This window comes from Nicotiana tabacum, chromosome 16 (assembly GCF_000715075.1).
Source record: "Nicotiana tabacum cultivar K326 chromosome 16, ASM71507v2, whole genome shotgun sequence".
Lineage (NCBI taxonomy): Eukaryota > Viridiplantae > Streptophyta > Magnoliopsida > Solanales > Solanaceae > Nicotiana > Nicotiana tabacum.
In genome coordinates this window covers 57,638,406-57,650,596 of record NC_134095.1, presented here as the reverse complement: position 1 = coordinate 57,650,596, position 12,191 = coordinate 57,638,406, and the positions used below count along the sequence as shown (strand labels likewise).

At 38.5% G+C, this 12,191-nt stretch overlaps 1 long non-coding RNA gene across 1 annotated transcript; it reads left to right on the top strand.

Moving 5' to 3' along the window:
* Positions 1 to 3,199: 3,199 nt before the first annotated feature.
* Positions 3,200 to 8,817, top strand: LOC107796272 (uncharacterized). Its single transcript, XR_001650360.2, has 2 exons — positions 3,200 to 3,726; positions 7,122 to 8,817. It is a non-coding gene; the product is annotated as an uncharacterized LOC107796272 (long non-coding RNA).
* Positions 8,818 to 12,191: the final 3,374 nt, after the last annotated feature.

The window sequence follows — 12,191 nt, the reverse complement described above, 5'->3', positions numbered from 1 at the left end:
TCATAACATAATTTTGTAATTATGATGGAGAATATTTTCAGTTGATGCGATGTGGTTTTCCAAGAATCAAGTTATGGCTGCAAGAGATGTCGATCCTAATCTATCAGGACTGAAAAGGAGACTACTTCCGCAACTTAATGATATTTTCACTTGTGGGAGACCTTGTAGTTCTGATGATGATTGCAGTGATTGTTTCATTTGCTGTAGCTGTACATATGAGCTCTGGGATCCTACTCTTTACCGATGTCGCTCAACTACGTACACATAAATGTTACATTTAGTGATGAAATAAGATAGATCTCTATTATGCATAAGTGGTTCTTTTTAATTTCAGTATTTGCTTTGTTTCTCTTATGTTCTTGCCTTACATACTTTTTATGGATGACAAAGAAATTCAAGTCATGAATGACTTCTTGTTTATGAATAATAAAATAATAGCTATTATTCAGCTCCAATAAAAATGCTGGTTGGGGTAGCTTTAATTTCATTACTTGTACAGGATATATTGACCAGATCTAATTACGAACGTTCAACATATGTGTGATCTATGTCATATTCCTTTTTCTTGTTCTTTATTTATAACCATTTACCACTTTCTCTAATGTAATACTCCTTGTGTGAAGGAATTCATTTTTTTCTTTGCTGTGTTTGTTAGTAATGTTTCTACAAGTAAATACGAATATAAAAGCATGCGCAAGAGGAATTTAATTAAGTACTCGTAAGTGCCCATTTAAAAAGATAGTAATTAAATTTACCTCCATTAAGAGTTTTTCCAACTTGACCATTTATGTGATAAATTTAGAAAATAATTGAATTGGATTCTCTTGCTAATTAGCTAATATAAAGTCTTAATTTTTTTCTCATCTTTATAGGAAATAATGTAGTATTTGGTAATTCAAATTCTTATTTTTAGATATTCAGCTATAATTATAACTTTATCTAATAAAAAATTTATTTTCAAATAGTAAAAAAATCATATAGTATCAATTTTGGATCGTTATGTCTTCAAAATTTTGACTCCAACAATATTTTGCTAACTCATAACTTATAACGTTCTGAATAATAAAAAGTATGTTAGAGTTCAATATCATTTTAATATGCACGAGCTATAACAAGGAATTTTGTATAAAGTAAAAATCTTAATCAATTTTAAAATCCTAAAATATTAGAATTTTCTACCTAATCAATAAGAAAATCTTAATAATCATAATTTTAGTTGATTTTCAAGTTCTAAAAATTAGAAACTAACTTAAGTTACAATTTTTTCAAATATAATTTTTTTTTAAAGGGTAAAAAGACGAATAATATTTTGCTAAAAAGTTTCTTGCTTGTAGATAAATATTCTTTTCTCACCCTGGAAAAAAAATGCTCTACTCTATTCAATAATCAATGCATATATTCGAGCAACTAACATATTCAAGTGGAAATATAAAAAAGAATGATACATGTGTCTTTATTAGTCCATCGAATTGTTTTTCGGTCCCACATGCCTTTAACAGTGCCGATTGAAGTAGCTTCACTCTGTACGCAATATGAAAGATCGATTATTCAAAATATACACAGACTATTTTTGTCCGGAGCGGATACACCTTGTTCTATATGGTGTCACCAAATACCGTTTTGTCAAACTTTTTGCCTAGATATGTATAAGAAGAATGAAAATATTGGGTGTATATTTGAAAAATGATACTACTCTTCACTATAGTAATTTATTGTTATTCATTTGTCCACTTTTTTAAATTTCGATATCGCTTATAAAAATTATATGTATGCCACTGATTCATGTATTATCTTAATGTTGAGGAATTGGAATGGCAGAGCCACAATTTAGTGGACATCTTTTTTTCCACATTTCTGTGCACATTAACTTCCCAGAATTATTGCCATTTATTTTGTAATAAACCTTACTCCTTACTCATTTTAATATAATTTTTAAATATTTAATTAATATAATAATTCTATATGATCCACTTTTACATTAGAATGGACTGTATGTAGCATTACTTCCTATTTGACCCCCCCTACCCCACCCCCACCCCCACCCCCTACCCAACCAAAAGAAAAAAGAAAATAAATTATCGCTAGGTATTTAGTTCCCAAAAACACAAATATTTAAAGTTATCGGTTCATATTTGTAGACATGTAATTTTTGACCCGCGTCATAGAATTATCCTTAATAGTCCTAGTATTTTTAGAATATTACTTGATCTTATTTCTATATGATTTCACTTTATTATTAATTTTAATTATATGTATAAAGGCCATTAGTATTTTACGTATTTTTAAATTCATGTTTAAAGGCGCAAAAAATAAAAAATACAAAAAAATAGTTTCATTATATATTTTCTTATTTTAACTTAAGGCCATTAGTATTTTATAGCAATATATTTTTATATTTTTACTACGATTTTTACGTATTTTTCTCTACTTTTATTTTTAATGTAATAATATATATAAAAAAAAATATATAAAATATATATTGTTTCATATTGTGATATAATTTACCCTAGTTAATTAGAATTTTAAGAAAAAAAAGTTCAAGTTTCTAATTATTGGACTTAAAAGAGTTAGAACCCATTAAATTTGAGCCCAATTGCCCCAAAATTACCCCCCAAATCCGCCCAAGTAGCCCAACCCAGCCGACCCAACTGCACCAGCCCATAACCCGTCTGACTCGCCCCATCCCGTTTTTAAATCCTAGCCATTCATTCCATCTAATCCAATGACCCCTATTCTCCAACCCCATCATATATAAACCTAATTTCCCACAAACCCTAATCATATTAACCCTAGAATACCCTACCAAACGGCGCCCCCCATCTCCGCTTCTGCCCGCCTCCAACTCGCCGGAATCAGGCGAGTCCGCTCACCTGAGCCCCATGGTCCCCCCCCCCTCTCATCTTCTCCTTCCTCCACGTAGCAATAATAATAAACTCAGAATATTCTCTAATGATTTCACCCAAATCGAATCTGCCTTCTCCCTCACGCGCTTTGGTTTTCTTGAACAAATCTCGGATAAATGGGAGCGGTTGGATGTGAGTTAAAGCCCATCCACGCCTTCCATTTTTTCGATTTTTTGTTTTTATGAAATTTTTGGCAGTTTCCAATTTTTCGAAATTATTGTGGGAGATTTCTTGGAGGAGAAGAATAGAACCTTCAAGAGTTCATATAAATACTCCCATTTGGAGGATTTTCGGCCAAGGGAAAAAGAGGAGGAAAATTAGGAGGTCTTTAGAGGATTTTTAGTTTTAGACAGAAAGAATAGAGAAAAAAAGAGTTTAGGAAAATTGGAGTTTCCCGAAAAGAATTCTACTTCTCATTCTTCATTTTTTATTCTTCTTGATTTTCAGTTTCGTTCCTCCATTCTAGAATCCAGAAAAAAAAATCATTAAAAAAATGTTTTCTGTTTTGGTTTAATTAGGAGTTCAGTTTTCGAAAAAATAAAATAAAAATTAGTTTCTCCTTTTAATTTTGGTGTCAAAGATGGAGTTGGATCGAAAACATATTTGAGTTGAAGTTCCTTCTCCGTTTGAGTTCCTCGCTATGACAGATTGCCATTCGAGTTTTTGTTGAGTTGAAGCTCATTTTTCCAGTCGAGTTCGCCATTCAAGGTTGAGTCCGTGATTCCTATTCAGCCTAGTCGTTCTGTTCGCACAATACCGAGTTGTCATTGGACTTCTGTCATTGTATATTCGCGCCAGAGTTTAATCGAAGGCTCTCATTCAGGTTCACACCTTTTCTTGCTGTATTTATGTATGTGTGAATAGTATGTCTGGAGTTTAAGATATAAAAGTTTAAATTACCTAAGTGAGTGTTAGTGAATGGAGAATGTGATCGAGTTATTATAACTTAAGGTGTTTGATTTCTTTATGTGTCTGAAATACCATTTAAGTATGTGCTTGCTCGACTTTCACGTGAATGACTGGACTTCTGACCAGCTCCATGATTGATAGGAAAAATATGGTATATTTGCGTTGATTTTCTGTTGTTTGAAGAATTTCTTGCGCATCTCGAGTTCGAATTGGATTTACAATAATGTTAATTAGTGATTCTGTTTATATCCAACTATCTTGATTAGTTCAACTGGATATATCCATTAGAGCATGCCATTATGTGTGGAATTTAAGAAGTCTATGTTAATCTTGAATCATCCAACTTTGGTTTAGTATTCAATTACTTGAATGGTAAAATGATTTGGTTATGTCTCATAGTGAAATTCATTTTCTTTTGCCATGTTCGATATTGAAGAGTGACTGTTGAAAAATTCTTATATGCCTCTTCTTTAGTTTTAGGCCCATAATCTTGGTTCCGTCTGCATGTTCCAGGGAGGTTAATTAGTTTTGTGGGATGATAATCCCTTGGGGATAATCCTTCTCGCTGAAACTAGAACTCAAGCGGAGTCGACTCAGCAGTGTATTTCATTTTGAAAAGTTTGAATTTGCCTGTGAAAAACAGACCTCTGTAGTTACTAACCTGGTAATTGTTGTGAAAGCTCATACAACATCAAAGTGTCTAAGTTAATTAAGCTAGGTACATGAAGCCTTTCCATGTAATTACTTTCCCTAGTTTTTCCTAATAAACGTACATAGCCGATAATTGAAGTTAATGTGCATATCGCTGAGTTATTTTAAGGAATAGGTTTAGATGTGTGAATGGGTTAGTCAATGCTCCTGCCGTACTTGGATTCATTTTCTTTTCCTTTCTTTCTTTTGATTTAGTTGATTAGTTCTTTCTGTATTTCTTGTTCTTAATTGTTAATGTTTACGCATTTGGTTTTTGTTGAAATTTTTTGAGTCACTGTTGAGTTAGCAGGACTGGGAAAGGCCGAAGCCCATTAGCAATTGATTTGTCTCCATGCTTTAGGTGTCGAGCTCAGTCTAATAAAAATGAAATGTTAAAAGGGAATGAGCATGAAAGTAATTTTTATTTCTTTAGTTTTATTTGTTTTGCTCTTATTATATGTCCTCTAGGAGCATGCTTAGGCCGGCCACATTTGGGTAGACAAACCTTTAGGATGTTCGTGTTTTAGCTTCTTTCTGAGGCGAGAGGTCCCCCCTTAGTTAAATTTATCTGGGGAATGCCCCGAAGGATTTTATATATTTTATTCCGGGGTATTCCCACAAGTATTTGTATTTGGAGGCCGATAGTAGAACTCGTAGTATTTTTGTTTCTATTTTTATTTTTCTTTTATTAGGTGGAGACGAACTCAAGCCTTGTGTGTGCTTATTTTGATTTTATGTATTTTTACCTCAACTTGAATATTTTAGAAGCCGACTAGATCAAGTATGCAACCGTACTAGTTACGGGACTTGGGAGTGCCTAACACCTTCTCCCTGAGTCAAATGAACCCTCTTACCCAAATCTCTGGTGCAGACTTAATTTGGAGTCCAAAGTGTTTTAAAAGGAAAATCATTTTTAAAAAAAATGGTGACCTAGCACACCAAAACAAATGTCAGGTGGCGACTCTGAGTTATTTCCTTTTGAACACAATTTTGTCACTTTTTAATTAAAAACCCTTTTGAGCTTTACAAATCCTTTTATTATTTTTAAGAGGGTTAGTGAGTTTGAAAAAAGGGGGTGTGACAGCTCTGGCGACTCTGCTGGGGAGTTGCAGGTTCGAGCTGATACTTGGTTTTGTTGCCTTTTTAGAATATTCGGTTGAAGTTTTTTATGTTTTCTTTATTTGCTTTATTTTTGTTTATGTCGCTTTATTTGCTAGTTGTTTTATGTGTTTACAGTTTTTCCTTTATGTGTTACTGCTTTATAACTGTCATCATATGCATTAACCAGTCAATTCTTTCTGCAACAAGTCTCGGAGTACGCGTCGCGTACACGAACTCTTTGTTGAGTCACCCTTATTTTAGGAGAGGGGCCGTCGGACGTATGGAGTGGGTGGAAAGCTTGAGCAGCCACCATCAACCATACGCTCCCCCGAATTGCCTTGTTAGTGAACCCCAAACTTAGGTCAGCCTTTAGGTCATTCTTATTTGCATCATGTCATTTAAACCTAGCAGGGCTCGGTCCCAGGCACCATGTCCCGTCCTAGAAGGCCTATCCAAATTATGTCAAAAATGGGCTCGTGGCCCAAAATGACATTTAATCATCTTATGTGCTAAATGTTGCATCTATGAGGGTAGAAAGGTTATTTGGCGGACCAATGTTTTGGAAAGAAGGTTGAAAAATGAAGCAAGTCGGGCCCAATTATATTTTTCTTTCACAACTTTTTCAAGAAAAACCAAAAAAAAATTGAAAATGAAAAATCCAAAAATATTTTGGATCATTTTCCAAAAAAATAAAAAAAAAAGAGAAAAAAAAAGAAGAAAATACAAAAAAAATTTACATTCTCCATCACCTTTCCAAAAAACAAAGAATATAGTTTCTCCAAATTAGTTGCATTTTTCTTAAAGGCTTTCTCCCATGTCCAATCTTCCCGAACTATGCGAACCTGATTCTCGTTTTCCGGGGCGGGATACGTAGGCAACCCACATAGGATCCGATCTTCCTAGTAAGTCTTAGGTTCTTGGCTTTCGGGGTCGTAGACAAATCTTGCATGCATAGCCATATTTGGCCACATCGACCGTTTTTGCAAAATAGGATTATTTTCTCAAAGTAGTTTGTTATCTCCTGTATTAGAGCCCCGAGCCTACAATAAAGTGTCCTCTCAATTATAAGGTCCATTCCTGTTAAATTTGCATGTCTAGCCACTTTTGGCCACATCGACCATTCTTGCAAAATGGGGTTATTTTCGCAAAAATGGTTCAATTTCCCATGTCTTAGGATATTGAGTCCACAACTCGGTGCCATATCACTTTAAGGTCCATCCTTGTCGTGTTCGCGTCCCTAGCCACATTTGGCCATGTCAGCCATTTTGCAAAATAGGCCATTTCCGCAAAGTAATTTTTTAAGGCCATGATTGTTGGGATGTTGGAGCCGTGTAAGCTTTAAATAGAGTATTTTTCATGCATTAGGGGTCAACTTTGTCCAGTTTGCACTAATAGCCACTTTCAGCCACTTAGGCCATTTTGTTAAATATAGCCAAATCATGTCTTGCATCTGTCCACTAGAAAATTTTGTGGTGTCACGTAGTGTCCCGAGTCGCTAACCATGTTCTCTTTATTCAGGTATGGACCCGCTGATTCTTCAAAGTGCTGATGGTAGTAAAGATTCCTAGGAAGTTGATCAAGTGTTGGAAAATATTTTCATTGTTAGAGCAGTATGAGTTAATGCAGAAATTGGGCATCCTCACTTCCCGTCTTGATATCACACCTCGCCCAGATTTAGTGGAGGCGATTCTGACCTATTGGGATCCGCAAAATTTGATTTTCAGATTTGGAGAGTGTGAGATGACTCTTACCTTGGCATAAATGTCTGTTCTCACTCGTTTAAGCTAAATAGGCAAGGACATGATACTTCCCCAAGACCACTCTAGGACAAGATTCCTCAGCGACCTGAGCCCGAAAGACAACAATCATTTAAGATGCCTCGAGCAGTCCTAGATATCCTTGGATTATTTGTTTGCTAGATTTGGACCACAGGATAGTTTTGACGTCTTTTGGGATGAGTTCTGCACAACCAAGGCAAAGTGGAAAAAACGTCGCCTCGAAGCTTTCAGCCTTGCTTTGTTGGGATTATTGGTTTTTCCATTAGATGTGAGGCACATTAGCACTCGTCTACAGTAAGTGGTAATGGCACTATTTCACGAGAATCAACGTAAAACCGTTACCGTTGTATCGATGATCTTGGCAGAGTTGTATCGAGCCCTGAGTGAGGTTAGGGGAGGTGTCAGGTATTTTGAGGGAAGTAACCTTTTGCTACAATTGTGGATGATGGAGCATTTACACACCGCTTCCTTACTTTGTCCCATCAAGCGTGACTTGAGGGATCGGGTAGTATGCATTGAACGTAGGATGAAATCTCCTAAGTTTACATACCAAGTAGGCGTCACAGCTTGGATAGAGTTCCTTGGTTTGAGGATAAAAGGGAATGTTTTGTGGGCTTACCTTTGGCTACCTTTAGATGAGATCTTGGTAGGATGCCGCATGCAGCCTTTCCTGATGCTGATAGGACTTAAGTCTGTCAGGCCGTACACTCCCATTAGGGTAATGCGACAGTTGGGCAGGAGATAAGAGGAGCCTCCAACTTTGAATCTTTGGAGGCACATCATGAATTTTAGCAAAAAGGCGGATGGCGAAATCAAGTACGTGCAATACTGGAACAATGCAAAGAGGATGAACAAAAATACATTAGTAGAGGACATTGGCAGGACCTAGTGTACTCGGGAGTACCTGATCTAGTTACAGTCCATCCCACCAGGGGTCAGCACCCCATTGCCAGCACAACTTAGGGGTCGGGCAGTTCAGACAGATGATTTCGAGAAGGTATTAGACCAAGATCCTTAGGATAAGCTTGAGTTGATAAAGTCTTAGTTAGCGGGATTGGTAGCAAACGTGGAGCAACATAGCCAGTATTTGTTTAGGGCCGACCTTCAGGATGCGGGGGCACACGCCAGGGTCTTTATACCCAGCATCAGTGTTTCTTTACGAGGTATGTTACAGAGTTTGAGCATGACGGACAACCCAAGACCATCCCAGCCGGGGGCATCACATCCAGGAGTTGATTGAGGAGGATTTCTATTATTATTCACATGTTTTGAGTCTGTTTATGTCGTCTTTTATTTTCTAGCCTTGTCTAGTAGTACTGAAGGTCGTGTCAGAGTCTGTCGTAATGTAGTTGAGTCAGTCAATCTTTCATTCTCGTACTTCCCATTTTGTAAACCGAAATTTTTTAAATAAAAAACAAGATTTTTATTTTATTTTCCATCACTTTTCTAGAACTACGCTTGGTCTGATTCATAAGGGACATGATACGTAGTCAACCTACATCGGGTGATAAGAGGTGCTAGAAATGATAAGAGGTGAAAAAAAGACCCTGCGACCCTAAAAGTCATTTTAGTCCTATCAGCAAAGAAGGAGAAAAGAAAGAGACAAAAGGATTGAAATGAGCAAATTGGGATGATGCCATATGACCATGCGACCCTAAAAGCCATTTTAGAACCGCTAATTGTTGCTAGGTGTATTGCACGTAACGTGATATTATCATATGATAAATGCCCTAACGCCAACATGGTGGTTTTGTGTGGTTTTGCTCTATTATTTTTATTTAATTTCAGGAAGGTGGTTATTTTGTTGGCATCCTGGCAAGCCATTCATGCAACACCCGGTCAAAGCATCAAACCATCATGGCTAGCAAAGAAACAGACACTGGAGTTGTAGACCCGCCAAAAGAGATTGTTGAGTCGGAATCGGAACTGCAAGAGGAGGTCCGAAGGTTGAAGCATCAAATGGTGGAAATGTATCAAGCCTGGATTAAGGGACACCCTCCACCCTTGTTCCCTACCAACTACACAGAAAACCCTGCCTCCATTCCACCACTCTCCCAATCCCAAATGCCCATTACCATTGATCTTTCCCCACAACACGCACCGGGCTTCACCTCTTACCACAATTACCCTGGTACTTCGGCCCAAATTCTCCATCCTCCACCAGCCAAACCAACCTCATACTCTGCTCCGACATCTGCTCCTATTTTTGTACCCCCTCCGCAAGCTACCCTCCACCGATCCTCTAGTGAGCCCGCATTCCCCGTTCCAGATACCCAATACTATGCACCAGAGCCCACCTTCAAAATCCCAGATCCTTACTCCTACACTCCCCGCCTTGAGCCTCATGTTAAAACTGACAAACCACCCAAGAACGCAGAGCAAAAGGAGATGTTCAGGAAGGTAAAGAGTTTGGAAAAATCATTGAGAAATATGCAATGGTTGGGAAACCATGTGAGTGTGGCCTTTAAGGATTTGTGTTTGTTCCCCAATGTCCAACTGCCTGCCGGGTTCAAGATGCCGAAGTTTGACTTGTATGACGGACATGGGGATCCTGTAGCTTATTAAGTTTGACTTGTATGACGGACATGGGGATCCTGTAGCTTATTAAGTTTGACTTGTATGACGGACATGGGGATCCTGTAGCTTATTGGAGAGGGTATTGCAGTAAAATGAGAGGCGTCGGAGGAAAAGACAAATTATTGATGGCATACTTTAGCCAGAGCCTGAGTGGGGCAACTTTAGAATGGTACACCTGCCAGAACGCCAGCAGGTGGTACACATGGGACAATATGGCTCAGGCCTTTGCCCGACACTTTCAGTACAATATAGACATTGTCCCAGACCGCCTATCTTTGACCAAGGTGGAAAAGAGGCCCAGTTAAAGCTTTCGAGAATATGGGTTCCGGTGGAGGGAGCAAGCTGCACGAGTCAATCCTCCGATGGAAGAAGACGAGATGGTTGAATACTTTCTTCAAGCCTTGGAGCCTACTTACTATAGCCATTTGATTTCAACCATTGATAAGTCTTTTAATGATGTGGTAAAGATGGGAGAAATGGTGGAAGAGGGGCTCAAGTCGAGCAAGATCATGAGCTACCCCGCCATAAAATCAACCACCCAGGCAATCCAGAGTGGTACCAGAAGTTTGCTAGGCAAGAAGAAGAAGGACGTTGTCGCCATGGTTGTCTCTGGACCATGGCATGTCCAGAGGGGTTCACCTCATCAGTACACCCATCCTCGACCCTGACCTCAAACCTACGCCCAAGTTCCATATAATTCACCCCAACATTACTTTCCCCCACAAAACCCCTAATACTCAGCCAGGCCACCCCAATACCATGTTCACCATGCACAATCATATGCTCAACCCCATCTTTACCCGCAATGGCATGCTCCAGCTCCACAAAATACCTATCTACCTCCACAACCCTACCAAAACCCCCATGGTTCAAATTTTCGACCAAGGTCGGATTATAGAAGAGAGAGGCAGCAACGGAAACAAACTTTTACCCCGCTTGGAGAGTCCTATGCTAGTCTGTTTCAAAGGTTAAGGCAGTTGGACGTCTTGAGGCCGATTGAGTCAAAGATACCAAATCCCCGTCCAAAGAACCTCGATTATTCCCTAAGATGTGCTTATTGTTCTGATGCTTCAGGGCATGATATAGAGAAGTGCTGACATTTGAAAAGGGCAATCCAGGAGCTCATTGATACAAACCAAATTGTAGTCCAAAGCCCAGACACGCCGAACATCAACCAAAACCCTTTGCCAGCCCATGTAGAGACGCATATGATTTAAATAGTTCACAAGGATGGAGATCCCAAGAAGTCTTCTAAGTCCGTCATGATGATTCGGGCTAATGAAAGTAATTTTGTTAAAGCTCCAGACTCTACCAAAGCAATGCCCTTGACAGTTGAAGGGGCGACAGAAAAGCTGAGCTCACTCAATTTGAAGCCACCGGTGTTGGTCGTGAAAGGGCCTTCGAAAGATATTGGGGCAAGTCCAGAAAGTTCAAAAGTGGTAGTGCCAGGGTTTCCAAGTAAGCATGTCATAGTTGTGAATGGGGCTCCTATCACCTCTATCATCATTAAACCAGTGACCCAACTGCCAGTGGTTGATGTCAAGGTTGTTCCATGGAATTACAAATAAGTGATAGTGACATACAAAGGAAAAGAAATAGAGGAAGAAGTTAATGAAATTGGAGGATTGACTCGTTCTGGGAGATGTCACCCCAAAAGAATTAAGAAAAGCCAAGTCATTCAAGGATAGCCAAATGCCAGTAAAGAAATCGGTCACCGAAGAAGCGACTGAGGAGTTCGTGAAAAAGATGAAAGTGCAGGATTATTCTATTGTGGAGCAGTTAAGGAAAACACCAGCTCAAATTTCTCTTTTGTCTTTGCTGATACATTCAGATGAACATCGCAGGGTCCTGATGAAGATTTTGAATGAGGCACATGTTCTTTACAAAATCACAATGAACCACTTGCAAAATATAGCTATCAAGATATTTGAAGTAAACAGGATCACTTTCTCAGATGATGAACTTCCTATGGAGGGTACAGAACACAACCGAGCTCTTTATCTCACGGTGAAGTGTGAAGATTCTGTTGTCTCAAGGGTTTTAGTCTCTAGTGCAAATATTTGCACCCTGTCTACTCTGCAAAAATTGAAGATCGACACCGAAAGAATCCACATGAACAGTGTGTGTGTTCGAGGCTTTGATGGAGGAGGTAAAGATTCTGTTGGAGATATAATGCTCGAATTGTCGATAGGTCCAGTTGAGTTCGCCATGGAATTCCAAGTGTTAGATGTGG